The following is an 18,248-nucleotide window of genomic DNA, read 5'->3' on the forward strand; positions in this document are numbered from 1 at the left end:
TTTGTAATGAACCTTCCACCTCTGGTAGAGCATTGTGCAGTTACACCTAAGCACACATGCAGTGTAGGAACAAACACACACATCCAACTCCATGCATGCACAGATTACAGACTGGAACACACTCACCTCAGTGTATGAGTGTGCTGATTCTGAGTTTCTGACAGGGTCCGGGGGATTTCTCTAATCACCTGAGATGAGGAGGTAGAAAGATATGGTCAGCAGCATGTGAAGGATGGGCCTCCTCTAAGCTGATCATCTCCTCCCAGGCCCATATTATTATTTCCCAAGTTTCTCCAATTAGGGAGTGCTGATGTGGGATCAGTGCGCAGATCTCCCACAGTCAACGCTTTCATTACAGAGCGATAGGGCCGAACCCGGGAAAGAACCGGGGGGACCGGATCAGCAGAATTCCTCAAAAATCCTTCGCAAAACGAAGCTTTGCGGAGCTCTGGAGGTCGTTTCAACTCTCCCAGCACTCGTTTCGGGTAAAGTTGTGCTGTGTGGACTTTTGCTGTGTTTTTATGTTGAATTGCTGCGGTTTAGTCGTTTCGCAACGTTGCAGCCAGCGTGTGCATATTAAAAAAGTGCCTTCACTGTTATGTGTTGATGCTGCTATACAGTATTTACTTTAATATTTACTTTAATATAACAGTGACGACAGTAAAGTAAAGACTTCACTTCTTCACTTCACACTTTGCAGGTGTATTGTTCGGGACCCAAGGACGTGCAGTGTCGAAATCTGGTGAAATTTGGACACGTCCAACATGTAATAAACTTTGAATAAACCGACGAACAGTGTTCTGCCTTCATCAAAGAGTCCATTTCCTTAACTAGACTTCCTTCAACACACTGGAGTCAAAGAATGCTGGATTTATTGCACGCCACCGTTTAGTATTAACAGTATGAGAATGGAGTTAAACTGAAATAAAAAAAGAAAATAAAGGGAAAAAGAAAATAGTAAGATAAGCCTCATTAATATACGTTTCCATCATGCCTATTATATGCCTCATAAAGCCTGTATCTGAAACGTCTGGCTACCAATATAGCTTGCTGAAAGCTATTAAGAGGACAGGTTATATGGTGAACAATGAATAATTCACATAAAAACACATAAACACATAAAAACATGGCCTAACCTTAGCCATCCATACAAAATATAAACATTGACACAAATATGGGCATCTTGTAAAACCTGTGCTCACAGACGATGCTTGCAAAAGTGATTCCAAGAGATGTAGATGCTTTGACTAAACAATGTGCATTCTACCCAGGAGTGCAAGGAAAACAAAGATGAACATGGTTCAAAGGACAAGCAATAAAGCCTGTATTAAAAAGAATCAGCACCACCTAGTGGAACAAACAGCGCTGTGTGCCGTAGCGGAGGGTTCTTCTGCGGACTGAGTCGAGCATGTCGTCCTTAGCGTGCCTCTACAGGCCGCACCTCATTGACTGCAGTTCGCTTTTGCTGCTGGATGCTGGATATACCAACGTTATAACCAAACTCTTCACTTCCCTGGAGTCGACAGCTTATTGTCTCATTAGACAATAAATGAGCCGCAATAATTATAAATCACTTACGTCAACATTTTCAGAACTTCTGAAACTTCACAAAGAACTTTGTCAGACCAAATTAAAAACAGATTTATATTCCTCCATTCAAAATAAATATGCATATTAAAACTACCACAGACCAGTGTTTAGTACTACAAAATAAGAGCCCGTAGATGATGCTGCAGTGATGATGATGCAGTTTGTAGCAGGTGGGAGTCTCAGACAAGTTGTGCATTAGAAGAGTATCAACTGCAGCAGTACTACTAGCAGTACCGTGATATACTGAAGTCAGACGAAGGTGTAAATGAAGCTGACGGCTGCAAAAACATTTTCCATCAGCAAATCCAGTGCCAGTGTTCGGAGCCGTTATTGACACCGGTGACACACCTGGACTGAGTCTTTAATGATTCCCTTTTAGGTTGAGGAATAAAAATACTGTTAGAGGAATTAGCGGCTCAGTGGAGCGGCGCCACGCAGCATATGGAGGTTTAAAAAATGTGGACGAATCAGCAGCTTTAACTTAGAGGCAAGTCATGAAAACGCTTTGAATCTTATCAAGTGTGAAAAGCGGAGAATTTTCTTGCAGCAGTCTCTCTGTGTGTGTGTGTGTGTGTGTGTGTGTATTTGCATATGAGTATATGTAGTGTATATGGAAGTCTCTGGGTGTCTTGAAGCAGCTCAATTATTATCCCATCCCACCACTCCTGCTGCCATCAGCTCCCATATGTATATGAACATATGCACAAACATGCGCATGTGCTTTAGGTCTGTTCCTGAAACCTGACCAGATGGTACAATATACAGTATGATCTAATTATATAATCTAAAATGATATCATACAGTATATGAAGGCTATAATGTAGGTTACAATATGTCCCTTAATCTAACCAAGTAGTTTTGTTGTGTAAGTAAACCTAAACAATAAGTAGAACTACATTACAAGTTTATTTTGAAAAAGCATTTAACAAGCTGAAACTGACCAAACTGTCACGCCGCCCCCGACACATTTGCCTTTATTTGACAGTGTAAAGAGACAAAGATTGGAAATAGTGGAGAGAGAGAGAGAGAGGGGTAAGACACCCAACAAAGGTTCCAATGCTGGAATCGAACCCATGACGTTGCAGTAACGTATGCGCTGTTATCGCTGGGCAACGAAGGTGCTCCACTTTCTGTTTTTACTTTCAGGAAGACTCAGAGAGACAGGTGTTTGAAGCTCACGAAGTTTGTCTTCTGACAAAGTCAGCAGCTGTCTGGTGTTGGTGGACAATCACCTGAGGATTTTGTTTCATAAATGGGGATTTAGTTTTAATATAAATAAATATATATATAACAACACAAACTACACGGAAGCACCAAAACCGCAAAGTTCTATCTAGTGAAGCCCGTCTTGCAAAACAGGAGACCGTAGCTTTGGTCTCCAGGGCCGGAGTCTCTGCTCCTCTGCCTGCCTGCTTGCCTTCACTCAGCTCGCTCCACTCTCACGTGCATGCTGCTCACTCCACACTGCAGAAGAGTTAGTTTAGCTCTGAGAATATCTAGTGAATGTTCAGTGGACGTTTGTGCAGTAATAACTGCTGCAGCTCCTCCAGACCAACAGAGGTTTCCTGTGTCTTGTGAAGTGACGGGGCTCCGCAGAGAGAAACGTTATCGTCTCCGACCAAAACTCCGGCGTCTCCCCCGTTCCCTCCGGCCGCGGTCGGGAGGCTGAGGCAGGAAAAGCCAACACTAAGATCAGCATTGATTCATGGAGAGACCTTGGTCTGGTCAGCTAACATTACTGCCAAGCAGCTGAAATATAGAGTGATATTGTGCTTTTAGCTGACGTGTGTCGCCTCACTGTTTTGAGCGATGCTCCTTCATGTCTATGTAGAGCGAGCACAAGCGCGAGCAACAGGACGCTGACTTTCGTTGACTTAACATCCACAGGTGTCGCTGTAAACAAGCATTTCTGATTCTTACAAACAGTCCCTTTAATGATTAGTCTGTTAATTTAAGAGCTGAACTGGTTTGGGTCGATACTAGGTCAACAAAAGAACAGGGTGCGGACACCTGAATACTACATCCATATGTGAGAGTTGAACATGCCTTCCATACTATGGGTTTTATGCCACTATGCTGCCACAGCCTCCGCTGTTCTCAGAAGGATGTCCACCAGATTTTGGGACCTAGAACCAGCCTGAAGAGCATTACTGAGAATAAAAAATATACTGAATGTGGACAGGGTCGTCCACATACTTTTATATAGTTTGTGAGTCCGAGAATCAGATCATAGAGGATGCTCATATCAATGCACTTTATTGCACCACCTAACAGATGGTATCCTTTGCTAACCACAGCCATTAGTCTTCTACAGTTGCAGCAGCTATGTGCTCCAAGATATCCAATGCAATATGACAAAGGAACAGTTCCCATATTATTGGTTTGAATACTCACAATATGTAATTCACAGCTGTTCAAGGCTACCGGAACACGCTGCCAATGCAAAACAAACAGAGAATAGCCTCCGTGTGGGTGCTCTGCACTAATTAATTCAGAAGGAGAACCAATTAGGGATAAAAAAAACATTAATTGAACCTCTGTGTCGGGCAAATATACAAGAACTGCAGAGTGACTCACCGACAGCACAAACACTTGGAAAGAGAGAAAGATGGTGTAGAGGAGAAAAGTTTCTTCACTTCCTCTTTGAAGTAAAGATACTAAAGACGATGACATAATGGCTCGTTAAACGGGAACTTTCTCATCGTTATTAGAGCGACTGCAGCAGCTGCCTCCACAACAACAATAATACACATTTGGCACTTCAGTAAAAGAAGACGAAATGGCTCGAGCCACTTCAGCTCCACCAGCACATCCCTCGCTGTTCATACTCCTGATGAAGTGAGCGAACTGACCCCCTCCTCCTCCACTTTCTCACGGCCGTCCTGCTGACAGACTGAGCTGTGACTGCATGACACTCTCACCGACGCCACTTTTGTTAATCATTTATTTTCTATTCCACACCGAGAGCACAAGAATACAGCACCCATTACACACACCGCCGCCCAATTAGAGCAGGAATGTGAATTAATGAGCAGGTCAGGGCAGGTTAATGACGGGTGGCGCCGATCTGCTGAGGGCTGAAATTAAAAAACTGTATCCTCTGTCCAAATAAAGTTTCACCGAGGCAGCCGCTCCCCTCTATTATCATGTTAGTGCCGTCTTGTGTTTGTGCTATCACTCTTCAAAACGATCACGCAGCGCTGAGCGGCTGCTGCGAGGGCGGCCGCTGACGTGTCATATTTTATAAGCCGCTGTCAGCCTGCGGGGCCGTCGCCCTCCTGACTTTGTTTTCATTGTTTCATGGAAAGTAAATGAAATAAACCAGTTAGAGCAGGAAGAGAAGAGACAGAAATGACCAAGTAATGTTCAGTAAATTACTTATGAATGTGTTTATTTGAGATCTTTATGGATTTTACAAGTAATCTAACACTTGTATATCAGTTTAGGAGGAAAACTATCATCCCCTTGAGATCATTTAATATCCTGAAAATACACTGTAAAAAATAATTTTCAAACATTTTCAACATTAATATCAAACAAGTGGGAAAAAACAGTTCAACCACATGGATACAAAATAAATAAATGAAATAACCTATTATACATTAAGAGTGATGCTCATTTCTTCAGATATTCTTACAGCTGTAAGAGCAGGTGTTTCATTTAGGAGTGAAAGCCTTCCACTGCAGGTTGTGTGCCTCTTCTGTGTTCATATCTTTATGCCAATTCACAACACGTCTTGGAACGTGGCTGTCATTGTGAAACTAGTTTAGTATCTTGGGGAGAAACTGACTCTTCATTCATCCACAAAAGCACTAAACTCAACCTCGCTCTCCTTCCACTGAGTTAAAATGAAGCACCACCGATTTTTGGGCTGCAAGTTAAAGTTGCTCTAATCAATATTTTCTTTGTATTCGTATATATCGAAGAATAACATTTTGTAAGATATCATACAAACCGATGTATGAGAATATGTTGAATGTGAAGGGTGCCGTTTATAGTGACTAGCCCACAGGGATATATCATTCAACTCTGCAGTCCCCCTCAGCTCTGCGGAGATGTTTAGCATCTTTCAGCTCGTTGTTTTGGTTTTACGTCCCAATGCTCCAATACTCTGCACTTGTGTGTGCAGAGAGGGACTGAAAATATGTTTCCAGCTGCAGCAGCTGGCTCTGATAAACCCATGGTACGCTATACTTCCCAGCACCAAACAGCAGAAAAGACACAGTTTGCGACATAGCTGGTGAGTTGGAGGAGACCAAAACAGAGCAAAAAGGAGAGTGAACAGTGAATTCACAATCGCCAGAAGGCCAGAAACAAGACGTTAATGAACTGATGCAGCATAAACATGTCAATGTTTTGTTCACGGCCTGTTGTACTGCCCCCTAGCGGGCAAATAAATAAATGAATGCAGCTTTAACAACAAGGCAAACATGAGAGAAGAGCTGCTGAAGATACATATATATCCATTAATGTGAGCAGGCAAGATAACCACAGCTGAGTGGTAGGTAAAAAGGTGGCTAAAACTTGGCTTCACAGATGTATTCTCACCTGCAGATTCGCAAAACTGTCTACTAAATCTACTAAATTCAACTAGATATTAGCGGTGAGAGACGCCTACTTTCTAACCTCTCAGTGACCTGCTGTACCTTTTCTTTTAAAAACACCCACTCTCCTCTGGTGTCCTCAGCAAGCTTTTCAGTGTATTTGTATACTAAAATAGCACGCTAAACCGATCCTGCATACTGCTGAAAGGCCAAGGTTCAGCTGAGGAGTTTGGCAAACATGTAATACCTGAGTGAGTCTGCAAATAAGCAGTTTGTCGTTTGATCTTTCAGTTATCTTAATCAAGATGTTCTCCTATTGCAGTTTCTACTGATCAAAGTAGTCCTTGGGAAAAACTGGGGTGCGTGCGTCTGCATGTTTGCAGCTATTAGTAAGAGTTTGCTGTTCGCTGGATGTCAAATAGGAGTCAGGAAACCAAGCAGATAACGTCCACAAATCCTCAGACTCGCTTGACAGACCAACAACCGCATAACAGAAACAAACCTGCAAACCTAACGAGTCAAAAGAGAAAATGTTTCCAGCGGGAGGCTGAGCATCTGCAGGGAAGGATGTGATTCTAACTGACAGGACTGTTTAACAAAAAAAAAAGAGAGCTGAAACCCGACTCTTTGGGGAAAATGAAGGCTTCAATTTCCCAGGCAGCCTGCAGAAGCAGCGGCTGACGGCGCACGGGGCTCAAAAGGACTCAGGAAATCTGAACACTGCAAACATCCTGCGAGCGCGGCTGAGAAATGAGCTACTGCAAACCAATCAAGCTGCACTGAACCAACACGCTCTGAGCTTTCCAAGAGAGGAGAGGGGGAGGCGATCATGTCGGCGGCGCACACATGAAAGGACACCTGAGATCAGAGATGGGGAAAAAGGCAATGACGAAAGGGCTTGGTCGGCATTTTTTAAACATTTAAACTTTCTTTTCTCTCTGGAAGAGAAGAATCCAAACTCTGAAATGAGGATCACAACACTCAGGGGGGAATGATACCGCAGCACGGTTCACAAACGCCCCCCCACCCCCCCTCAGCACCCAAAGATGATATTTATTTTTCATTTTCATGTTGACTGACTTTATTAATTACTGAAAGAGGCATAAAGGGTGCATTAAACTAATGAAAACTTGATGCTTGATTACACTCCATACTGTTCCAGATGTTTGTGGCAGCCAAAAGATGTAGATTAAATAGGAAGGAAAGGGAGTCTGTTAAAGGAAGTAAGGTACAGTAAAGAAAGGGAAAAGAAAAACTTAGGGCTGTCAATCAATTAAGATATTTAATCGTGATTAATTGTATGATTGGCTATAGCTAATTTTTATTAATCGCAATTAATCACACTTTTTTAATCTGCTTAAAATGTATTTTAAAGGGAGATTTGTCAAGTATTTATTACTCTTATCAACATGGGAGTGGACAAATATGCTGCTTTATGCAAATGTATGAATATATTTATTATTGGAAATCAATTAATAAAACAATGACAGATATTGTCCAGAAACAACATCTGTCAGTGTGTCAGTGTGCTGACTTGACTATGACTTGCCCCAAACTGCATGTGATTATCATAAAGTGGGCATGTCTGTAAAGGGGAAACTCGTGGGTACCCATAGAACCCATTTACATTCACTGATCTGGAGGTCAGAGGTCAAGGGACCCCTTTGAAAAATGGTCATGACAGTTTTTCCTGGCCAAAATTTCGCGTGAATTTGGAGCGTTATTTAACGTTCTAGCGACAAGCTAGTATGACATGGTTGGTACAGATGGATTCATCAGGTTTTGTAGTTTCATATGATGCCAGTATCTTCACTGTGGCTTTAAAACTGAACCAACCAGAGCTACAAATTAAAGGGATTAAAGGAAAGGAGAGACGGAAATAGAGGAAATGAAAACCTATTGTTTGTGGTCGTCTGAGCTGATGCATGCAAAAAAGTAGCCGTATCATTTAACACCTCCTTTGTTTTCATGTCGGCCCTTTCAACTTAACCTCACAACATGTTTTCCCACCTCTTTCTTATTCCAACACTTACTCGCACCGTATTCTGCCCCTTTCACCCCCCCTAATCTTCCTTTTACTCAGATTTCCATCCTCCATCTCACAGTCTTCCATCTGTTTTCTCCATCTCAACCTTTTATTCCTTTTCTCTCCAGTCTCTCAATTTCTAGGTCACTCACTCATTATCTCTCCCTCACCCTCACCACTTACTCGTTCTCTCTCTCTCTCTCCATCCATCTCTCTCCAGCTACGAAAGATTAAAGTGGAGGCAGAAGTCGCGTTAATGGCCATCAGCTCATCCTGTGCAGGCAGTTCCCCGTCTGCGCCGCCTACCTGCTTAATTAGACGAGAGGCGGACCTCTGGCAATGAACCCGGCACTAACTGCACACACACATCCTTGTATGCACAGTATGTCTGTATGAGGAGCTTGTGTTAACTATATTCATTGTGTAATCCTACCCTATACCCTGTAATATTTTATATTTCCAGATAAAAGCTTTTTATCTAATTGATCAACCTTTTATCTTGCAGCTTTTACATCTGCTGTGTCTGGTAATTTCTGTAATTCTTAGGAACATCACATAAAGTCCAAAGCCTCACTAGTACTACCACCAGGATGTACCTCTCTTGCTGGAAAGAGAGGAGAGAGAGAGCTGGAGAGGCTGACCTCGCTCTCCTATCACATCACATGCAAGACAAAACATCTGGACTACAGAAGAATGCAAGCATGCTGGGATTTAAGATTAAAACATCAAGAAGACAGAAGTCATGCCCCTCAACATTAAAGAACCACCTGTCATAGAGCTAGATGGACAACAGCTGACGTCATCTTTCACATACCTCGGAAGCCGGGTAACATCAGATGGAGGAGCTGACCGAGATTGGCCAGATTAGGAAAAGCAAGGACGGCATTTCTAAGACTTGGAAACATCTGGAAGTCGACACATATAACTAGAAACACCAAGGTAAAGTTTATACAACAGCTGTTAGCTATCTGTCCTTCTATATGGTGATGAGTGCTGGAGAATGGCTGAAAGAGACAAGCTTTCCAGCTTTCACAACACCCGCCTCAGAAAGATCATGAGGATATTCTGCACTATAGGAAGATTACAAACCATGAACTACACAAAACGACAGCTGGTGCTTGGACGTGGAAACACTATTGATGAGAAGAAGATGGAGATGGCTAGGACATGTATTAAGGAAACCATCTGATGACAAAAGTGGCATTGCGTTGGACACCAGAGGGGAAAACGCAAAAGAGGGAGGCCCAAAACAACCTGGAGGCGAACCATCCAAGGAGAAATGAAGACGAGAGGATACAGCTGGAACAGCGTTGAGAAGAAAGCAAACAACAGAGATGAGTGGAGATCCTTAGTCCTTACCCGATGTGCCACCGGGCGCAACAAGGACTAGCAGAGGTTTCCCGTGTCTTGTGAAGTGACGGGGCTCCGCAGAGAGAAACGTTATCGTCTCCGACCAAAACTCCGGCGTCTCCCCCGTTCCCTCCGGCCGCGGTCGGGAGGCTGAGGCAGGAAAAGCCAACACTAGGATCAGCATTGATTCATGGAGAGACCTTCGTCTGGTCAGCTAACATTACTGCCAAGCAGCTGAAATATAGAGTGATATTGTGCTTTTAGCTGACGTGTGTCGCCTCACTGTTTTGAGCGATGCTCGTTTATGACAAGCGCGAGCAACAGGACGCTGACTTTCGTTGACCTGACGGCCACAGGTGTCGCTGTTAACAAGACATTTCTGATTCTTACAAACAGACCCTTTAGAGATTTCTTCTTTCTATACTGTATGCTACCTCAGCCTTGTTGGCTGCTGTCCAATTATTATTATTAATTTCCCCTCTGCGGGACTACTAAAGGGATATTTTATCTTACACCACCATATGTATGGGAGATTCCATGCATCAGTTTAACCAGAACCCAAACCAGTAATTTACCCTTGAACTAAGGATCGGCCGCAATGTCCTCTGTCCTCACTCTGATGGTCTAAAGCTTCGGTCCTCACCTAAATAGGAAAACACTCACACACACACAGCTTCATGCCTCCACATCCAGCAGGCACCAACCAGTATCTTCTAATTAGTCCACAGAGCTTGTACGTAGGAACAGTGGGTGAGTTATTAATAGCTGGCTCCCTACTACACTCACAGCCTATTAATGAGTAGAAGATTTCATAGAAAAGCCAGTATTTTGTTTATTTATTTTTTTATGTTTGTCATCCTTTATATAATTGTTTTAGCTTTTGGTTTTTATGTTGGAGTTGCTGTAGTTATTGTATCATGTCGCAGTGTGTTATAAAGCTGGAAACACAATTATCTTCAAAATTCCTGTAAGAGGTATAAAGGCTAAGATGTTCAAATGTGTCTTTTGAAACTGAGTTATACTCGAACCTGAGCAAATCAGATAAATACCTTGCCAACAGAATCAATGGCAAGGTTTAGATTTGCTTTTTTATCAAACATTTTTTTACATTTCATTGTGACCCTGGAGATGAGGAGGTGGAATGTTTCACTTTAAGAAACACAAGTGTGTATTGATACGAGGGAATGTCAGGTTACTTTGCTCGTTTTACATCATCATCGCTTCAAGGATGACATCGGCCTTGACAAGTCAAACCATGCGTATGTGAAAAAAGTTGTATAAAGTTTGAGTTAGAAAGCAGCGAGTTTACCAGACCTTTGTATTCAGCTCATCATCTCTGCTCGAGGCTAGCAGCTCAAGGCTACATTCGTTGCTACTAACATAACACACCTGAATCTGGTGTTGACAAGGAAGAAGAATGGAGAGGAATAAAAAGAAAAGACAATATCTCTGGTTTGATTTTGACACTTCGTGTTTTTTTTTTAAACTGTCAATCATGAGTCTTCCAGGAGGGGAATGATAAATCTTTGGACTTCTCTTTGAAGATCCGAGAGAGTTTTCAGTTGGTTGGATCTCCTGGTAGACCTCTGCTGCTGATGATAACACTTGCTGTTGTGATCCGTCACAGTTTTAGCTTTTGCTTTGACACCAAATCCTCCACATTGGTCTTGTCTCTCAACTCTCTCTCATCCCGTGTGTGTGTGGAATCTGACTCCTGCTACTCTGTGCTGTACGGAGCCGACACTTCCACTTTCAGTTTGTAGCGTCCGTCGTCCGACAATGTATTAATAACACTAGGGATGCACCGATACCACTTTTTCCAGACCGAGTACAAGTACTCACATTTGGGTACTCGCAGATACCGAGTACCAATACGAGTACTTCTCTGTGCCGAAAGACCCTCGTTAACAGCCAGCTGGAGGATGTGAGCGACACACGGCAGGCTGGGGAGTCCCGCATACGAGGCGGTGCGCCGCGACCGGCTTTCCGGGTCTTGGCTAAAGTGTCACCGGGGCGGACTGTCCTTAGTGCCCCCAAAACGCGTCGTGCCCCCAGGACGGCGCTCCGCCCACGTAAAAGGCGCCAGGGGTCTGTGGCGATGTCTGCAACCCACCTGCAACGTACCCGCGATGAAAGTGAGGGCCGTCGTGTGCCGCCTGAGGTGGGATCCTGACCCCGCGGGGTCGGGCGCACCACCAGCCCGTCTTGCCCGCACCGTCGGGGAGGTGGAGCGTGAGCGTGCGCTTTAGGACCCGAAAGATGGTGATGAGAGGTTAATGTCACGTTGCCGTAAAGTGGTATCGGTGCCGTTGTATCGGAGCCGTTTTGCGAGTACGAGTACATGAGCACAGTATCGGACCCGATACCCAATACTGGTATCGGTGCATCCCTAGATAACACGATGTTCATACGCAAAGAAGGAACTAAATGGGTTTTACTTCGCTAAAAAATGCCAAACGATGGTGTGGGCAGTGGGCAAGTAATGTAACCATGTACACCGGTTCACCGTGTAACACCTGTAACACCTGTAACACCGACTACCGCGGCAAACCTACTGCCTCGATCTGAATACACATGATTCAACAAACCATTCAGACATGTCACTCGCAGGCTCATTACAATATATCGCCCACGGCTTGAGAACTATACAAGTATGAACCTTAAAATGAGCATATGTCCCCTTTAAGGGATTTCATTATCTGTATGATACTCTACAGGATCTTATTTCTTTTTCCTTTATTGTCTTTTTTAATGACTGCATAAAAATACATTATGTGAAATTATGTTCGCAAATAAAATCCCCGCAGTGGGACACTATAGTCCCGAACAAGAGCCGAACCCCACACCCTGATGACGTCCCCTGGACAGCCGCCGAGGGGGACACGCGCTACATGTGTGTGTGATCTTGTAAATCCTGAGCCGTCATTGGGGGCTCCTGTGTGTGAAGACAGGAATAATAAACCTTCCTGGGTCCTTCAGCTCTCACAGCTCTGATGACTTATTACCAGCTGTATCAAAGCTGAACGCCGCGCTACAGCTCCGCAGAGAGGAGGCTCGACTGGGTTTATGACCACATCACTGTGTGTGTGTGTGTGTGTGTGTGTGTGTGTGTGAGAGAGATCTTAGAGTGAGTGTGCTGGTGAGCCTTCCCCTGCATGTGCCTATGGAAATACAGAATTCACATACAGTTATAACAACTGTCCCCATCTCTCTCCATCCTCTACGTCTCCTTCATGGTTCAAAGTCTTACTCCAACTCATTAGTCTGTTTCCTCACACACACACACACACACACACACACACACACACACACACACACACACACCATGTAGCATGGACAGAGGGCGTGCTGTGTAGAGGACATGCAAGACAATTCAGTTCCCCCCTGACCTTTAGCTGGAAATGGAAATACCCATTAGAAATAGAAAACGTATCAACATATCTAGATTGTGTGTTTGTGTGCATGTGCATGGGAGGGGATCTACAGTCCATCTGACTTATTCACTCTGCAAAAGGTCTCATGTCTGTTCTCTGCTTGAGGTGAAACCATCTTGCGGCTGTCTATACCAAACTATAATACCACAATGTAGAATATTTCCTGGTTTGTTTTGTTATATTTCTCTACGCTTTAAGCTGCACAAGATTAGTTTTCTTTATGTAAACAAGACTAAAACTATTAGAAAATATTAGGGATGCACCGATACCAGTATCGGGTATTGGGTCCGATACTGTGCTCATGTACTCGTACTCGCAAAACAGCTCCGATACAACGGCACCAATACCACTTCACGGCAGCGTGACGTTAACCTCTCACCATATTTCGGGTCCTATCGCACTCGCTCACGCTCCACCTCCCTGACGGTGCGGGCGAGAAGGGCCGGTGGCGCGCCCGAGACCCCACCTCAGGCGGCGCGCACCGGCCCTCACTTTCATTACGTCACGGGGTTTTGCTTGCACCCTCTGACTTGCATGTGCGTTAGACTCCTTGGTCCGTGTTTCAAGACGGGTCGGTTGGGTTGCCGACATCGCAGCAGACCCCTGGCACCATTTACGTCTTTTACGCCCCGCCCTGGGGGCACGACGCGGTTGGGGTGCACTAAGGACAGTCCGCCCCGGTGACACTTGTCCACGGCCCCGGGAAGCACCTTCGCCCCGAGCCTTTCCAAGCCGACCTAGAGCCGGTGGCGGCGCACCGCCTCGTATGCGGGACTCCCCAGCCTGCCGTGTGTCGCTCACACCCTCCAGCTGGCTGTTAACGAGGGGCTTTTGGCACAGAGAAGTACTCGTATCGGTACTCGGTATCGGCGAGTACCCAAATGTAAGTACTTGTACTCGGTCTGAAAAACAGTGGTTATGGTGCATCCCTAGAAAGTATTTTAGAACTACTACCAGCTAGACCGCCCCGTAACAGGTGCGTGCTGGAGAGAAAATAGTTTTTAAACCGCAGTGAAACAGTTGTTTTTGAAAGGCTCGACGTTGAAAAATACAGACCTAATGCAGAATATTTCGTTAGATGAAAACATGAAGTGAATTTAGGACATAATATAATCTCGCTTTTTTTCAATAAATTTGGACTTTTGGACGGAGGACTGAGGCAGTTACAGAGAAGGACATCGCCATATTTCCTTGTGATTACCGTCAGATGATCACGTTGCCTTGTTCGTCTCCGAAGCATTTTTCTTTTAGTTCCTGTCAAATATCTGTCCATTCTGCACACCTGCAGACTAACCTGTCTGAATGAACACCATTACTAACGCGGATGTACATATCGTTTACTGTTCTGCCATGAAAACGATACCGACGTCACAACATTAATTGCTCACCATATTTTCCCCCAGTCACGCGTGCCCCCTCCTGACATGTCTCTGCCCTTATAGTTTGAGAACCACTGCCCTAGAGGCTGTGATGTTTATTCATTACACAGTCCTGAAAAGAGTGAACAATGTTGTGGCAATCTGTCTATTAGATTATAGAATGTCTTGCGTACAAAGTTGACAGGATGTCCTGAGGGTGGAAGAAAATAATCTGGGCAGCATGAATGTGTTCAGCAAATGTCATGGCAATTACTGTTACTAGCTCTCCTTCTGCCAGTTTCAACACAGATTTGTTGTCCACAATGCAGCATTATCAGGGTAATGTTCTATTGTCCCCGGGACGACGTAAGTCCCGAGCCCTAGTACCTATGGTAACGCTGTAGAAAAACGAGTACCGTCACATTTTCAGAATTTTGGCATTGACTTGGTATCGAAGTTCTTGTGACATCCCTCGGACCAACCAGCATCGCTATCCCTCGCCCGCATCAGGCATACACTTCATCACAAATCAAAAGGTCAGGCAGCAACAGAGAAGCATCCTTTGACTACTAATTGACGTGCTGTAGATCTGCCCTGTTTGACTTCTGATGATGGTCACGGTCACTATTGGAAAAGATTCTTTATCATAACAACAACAGACTGAAAACTGAGACCACTGTGTCATCCAAATGGAGCATCTTTCTCTCACCAGTTTACTACCAACAAAAGACGCACCGTGCAGAATACAACAACTCCAACAGCCAGGGTAATCCAACTAAAACACAACAGTAGTTCACTTTGCATCCATCGACTATTAGATCGTAAACAGCTCAAACAATTCCTGCAGAATATTCCTCTTATTCACCCAGTAAGCACTGATTTGGTGAAGGTTAAAAAAACAAGTTGAGTAAAACGTGACATACACGCAGATTTCTAGATGACACGGACCCTCGAAGCTAGGTGGACACTGGCAGCTTAAAGGGACTGTTTGTAAGAATCAGAAATGTCTTGTTAACAGCTTCACCTGTGCCCGTGAAGTCAACGAAAGTCAGCGTCCTGTTGCTCTCGCTTGCGCTCTCTCTACATAGACATGAACGAGCATCGCTCAACACAGTGAGGCGACACACGTCAGCTAAAAGCACAATATCACTCTATATTTCAGCTGCTTGGCAGTAATGTTAGCTGACCAGACGAAGGTCTCTCCATGAATCAATGCTGATCCTAGTGTTGGCTTTTCCTGCCTCAGCCTCCCGACCGCGGCCGGAGGGAACGGGGGAGACACCGGAGTTTTGGTCGGAGAGGATAACGTTTCTCTCTGCGGAGCCCCGTCACTTCACAAGACACGGGAAACCTCTGTTGGTCTGGAGGAGCTGCAGCAGTTATTTCTGCACAAACGTCCACTGTACATTCACTAGATATTCTCAGAGCTAAACTAACTCTTCTGCAGTGTGGAGTGAGCAGCATGCACGTGAGAGGTGGAGCAAAAGAGCGAGAACGAGCGCAGTGTGTGAGTGAAGGCAGGCAGAGGAGCAGAGGAGCAGAGTACAGCAGAGACTCCGGCCCTGGAGTGATTTATACGTGTAAGAAGTTACAAACAGTCCCTTTAAATGTTGCTTTAACAGCATTTAAATGACTATATCAATGTGATGCATGCACTAACTACATAATGGAATTATAGTCATTGAAATGCTAGTATGGAAGCTAGACAGCTAAAAGGACTTTTCAAGCACTTTTCAACCAAATTCAGTTAGTAGTTTTGACCTTGACAGATGACCCTGATACCCATCTAGACGTCTATCACAATGCTCTCTTTGGTTACCACTTGGCTACAACGTCCTCAACCTTTGTAGCATGATGAGTTTCAAAATCCTCATGACTAATTTAATTTCTGACTCAATATATAGCCTACAATATGCAAAAAACATTGTGCAAATGCGTTTAAAGTAACATGTTTTTTGGGGGACACTGCTAATTCTTGTCCCCGCCACTTTCTAAATCAATCTTCCTACCTTCTCCTTGGAAATGGAGCACAAGGGCAACAACAGTTCAACAGACAAGCAGTAATGATTACAGTTCATTTTAGGTAATAAATGTGGATATAATGTACTGTGTGAAATAGACTGGAACTGTATTGAATTAAAACGTTCAGTATGTCATTGAAGCACAAAGCACACACATGTTGTATGTTACAGTGTGGTGTCGAGGAGGTTAAACGTAGTGGAGCGGTGGGCAATTCATCATTGTTGCTTGTCAGTTTAACCTCTATCAGTGTCGGCATTGATCCTGTGTATACGTGTGTTTGTGTGCACATACAGTATAAGGTGAGTGTTTTCAACAGCAGCATAGAGAGAAGGGCAAAACAGTGAGTCGTGTCTGCTAACAGCAAAGGTTAAACGCAAAGATTTGACAAAAGATTAACCTTGATGCTCTCCGAGCTTCTCGCGCACAAACACGGACTCACGAGTCGGCGCCGGCTGGCAGTTTGATGGCTGCTAATCTGCTCTGAATAGACGGTGACAGACGGAGGCAGACACACCGAGAGAAGGGGAAGGAATGTAAAAAAACTGAGATATGACGGAGGACATGACGAAATGATGAGTTGAGGGCTAGAAAGATAATGAGCTGGAGGCTGGGGAATGAAATAAAAATGATGAGCGGAGGAGCTGAGTCTGTAGAAAGAGACGTGAGTGGAGCGAGCAGAGCAAAAAAGAAAAAAACAGAAATGGAGAAGCTTCTCCGTTTTCTCCCGTTGAGGAGATTAACTCAAAAAAAGCAGCAGCTCTCCTCCGTCTCGTTTCCCCTCACCATTCAACAGTCCCAATCCCTGCATAGCATTGTGGGAAAGTTACAGTGTGCAGCGTGAGGGTGGATGAGACAACCCTCTTCTTCCTCCCCCAGTGACCTTTAAGATGAACTCTTCTGATCTAGGGTGACATTTTCATATCAGACAGCATCTGTTCCCTATGAGAGATAAAGAATATTCTGAAGCTCCGAGGTTCAACGCAGGACGTGGACGGGAGGTCAACAAGTACTCAAGCAAGGTTCTCTGCAGGTGAGGAGACCCAAAGCTAAAGTGTGAACAGGAAATATGATGGCAACTGAAGAGATAACCAGAATTATTGCTTTGCGGTTGTTTTACATTTTTGGAATTACTTCTGTGTCTCATATTATAAAATGCAGTTTTGAGGGATGTGTCTTACTCTATCTTTTTATTTACCAGATTTAATATTCTATAATAGCAAACAATGTCAGAGAAAAAGGGATGACATTCAGTAAAGGTCATGAGCTGGATTGGAATCCTCTACCAAAAAGAAGCTCTCTCATGTTGAGGTTTACTTTCTGTCTTTGTGAAACAGAAAAACGAGAACTTACTGCCTCGTATGCAGGACTCCCCAGCCTGCTGTGTGTCGCTCACATTCTCCAGCTGGCTGTTAACGAGGGTCTTTTTGCACAGAGAAGTACTCGTATCGGTACTCGGTATCGGCGAGTACCCAAATGTAAGTACTTGTACTTGTACTTGGTCTGAAAAAACGTGGTATCGGTGCATCCCTTCTCAAATCAACAAAAGTTGAGGTAAAGACGTCACTTCATGCTAAAGAAGCATTATAAGCCTTGAAACAGAAAACATAGAGTGCTCCTAATGTTTTACCGACCGAGTGTATTCAGTGATGGTGAAATATGCCGTGCAGCTGGTACTCTCGGGCTCGCCAGGCTCACTGAAGCCAAAATGAGGCCTGCCTGCTCTGCGTTCAGGGGTTTGCATTTCCTTTGAATGCGAGTTATTACGGATGCCAACATTTATCTGCTGGAAAAAAAAAGAAAAAAGCGGCAAATATATTTGAAATGAATGCCTGTGGAGCTCCGGCTGCAGCGAGTGTCAGGGTATTAGGGTGTTATCTGGGTTTAAAATACATCCAGGGGGGGGGAACCCAGGGCAGCGGCAGCC

At 44.3% G+C, this 18,248-nt stretch overlaps 1 protein-coding gene across 6 annotated transcripts in view; it reads right to left on the reverse strand.

The window, feature by feature from the left end:
* The window catches only part of sgcd (sarcoglycan, delta (dystrophin-associated glycoprotein)), a 618,307-nt gene that overhangs the window by 490,630 nt on the left and 109,429 nt on the right, over window positions 1-18,248 (reverse strand). For 2 of the 6 annotated variants that reach the window (XM_074611821.1, XM_074611817.1), the window contains exon 2: window positions 127-188. The exons of the other annotated variants lie outside the window; for them this stretch is intronic. The gene's annotated coding sequence lies outside the window, so the exon portion shown is untranslated. The remainder of the gene's footprint in view (window positions 1-126; window positions 189-18,248) is intronic. 6 annotated transcript variants of the gene reach the window in all.

The sequence above is a fragment of the Sebastes fasciatus genome, chromosome 16, assembly GCF_043250625.1.
Source record: "Sebastes fasciatus isolate fSebFas1 chromosome 16, fSebFas1.pri, whole genome shotgun sequence".
In the NCBI taxonomy this organism is placed as follows: Eukaryota; Metazoa; Chordata; class Actinopteri; order Perciformes; family Sebastidae; genus Sebastes; species Sebastes fasciatus.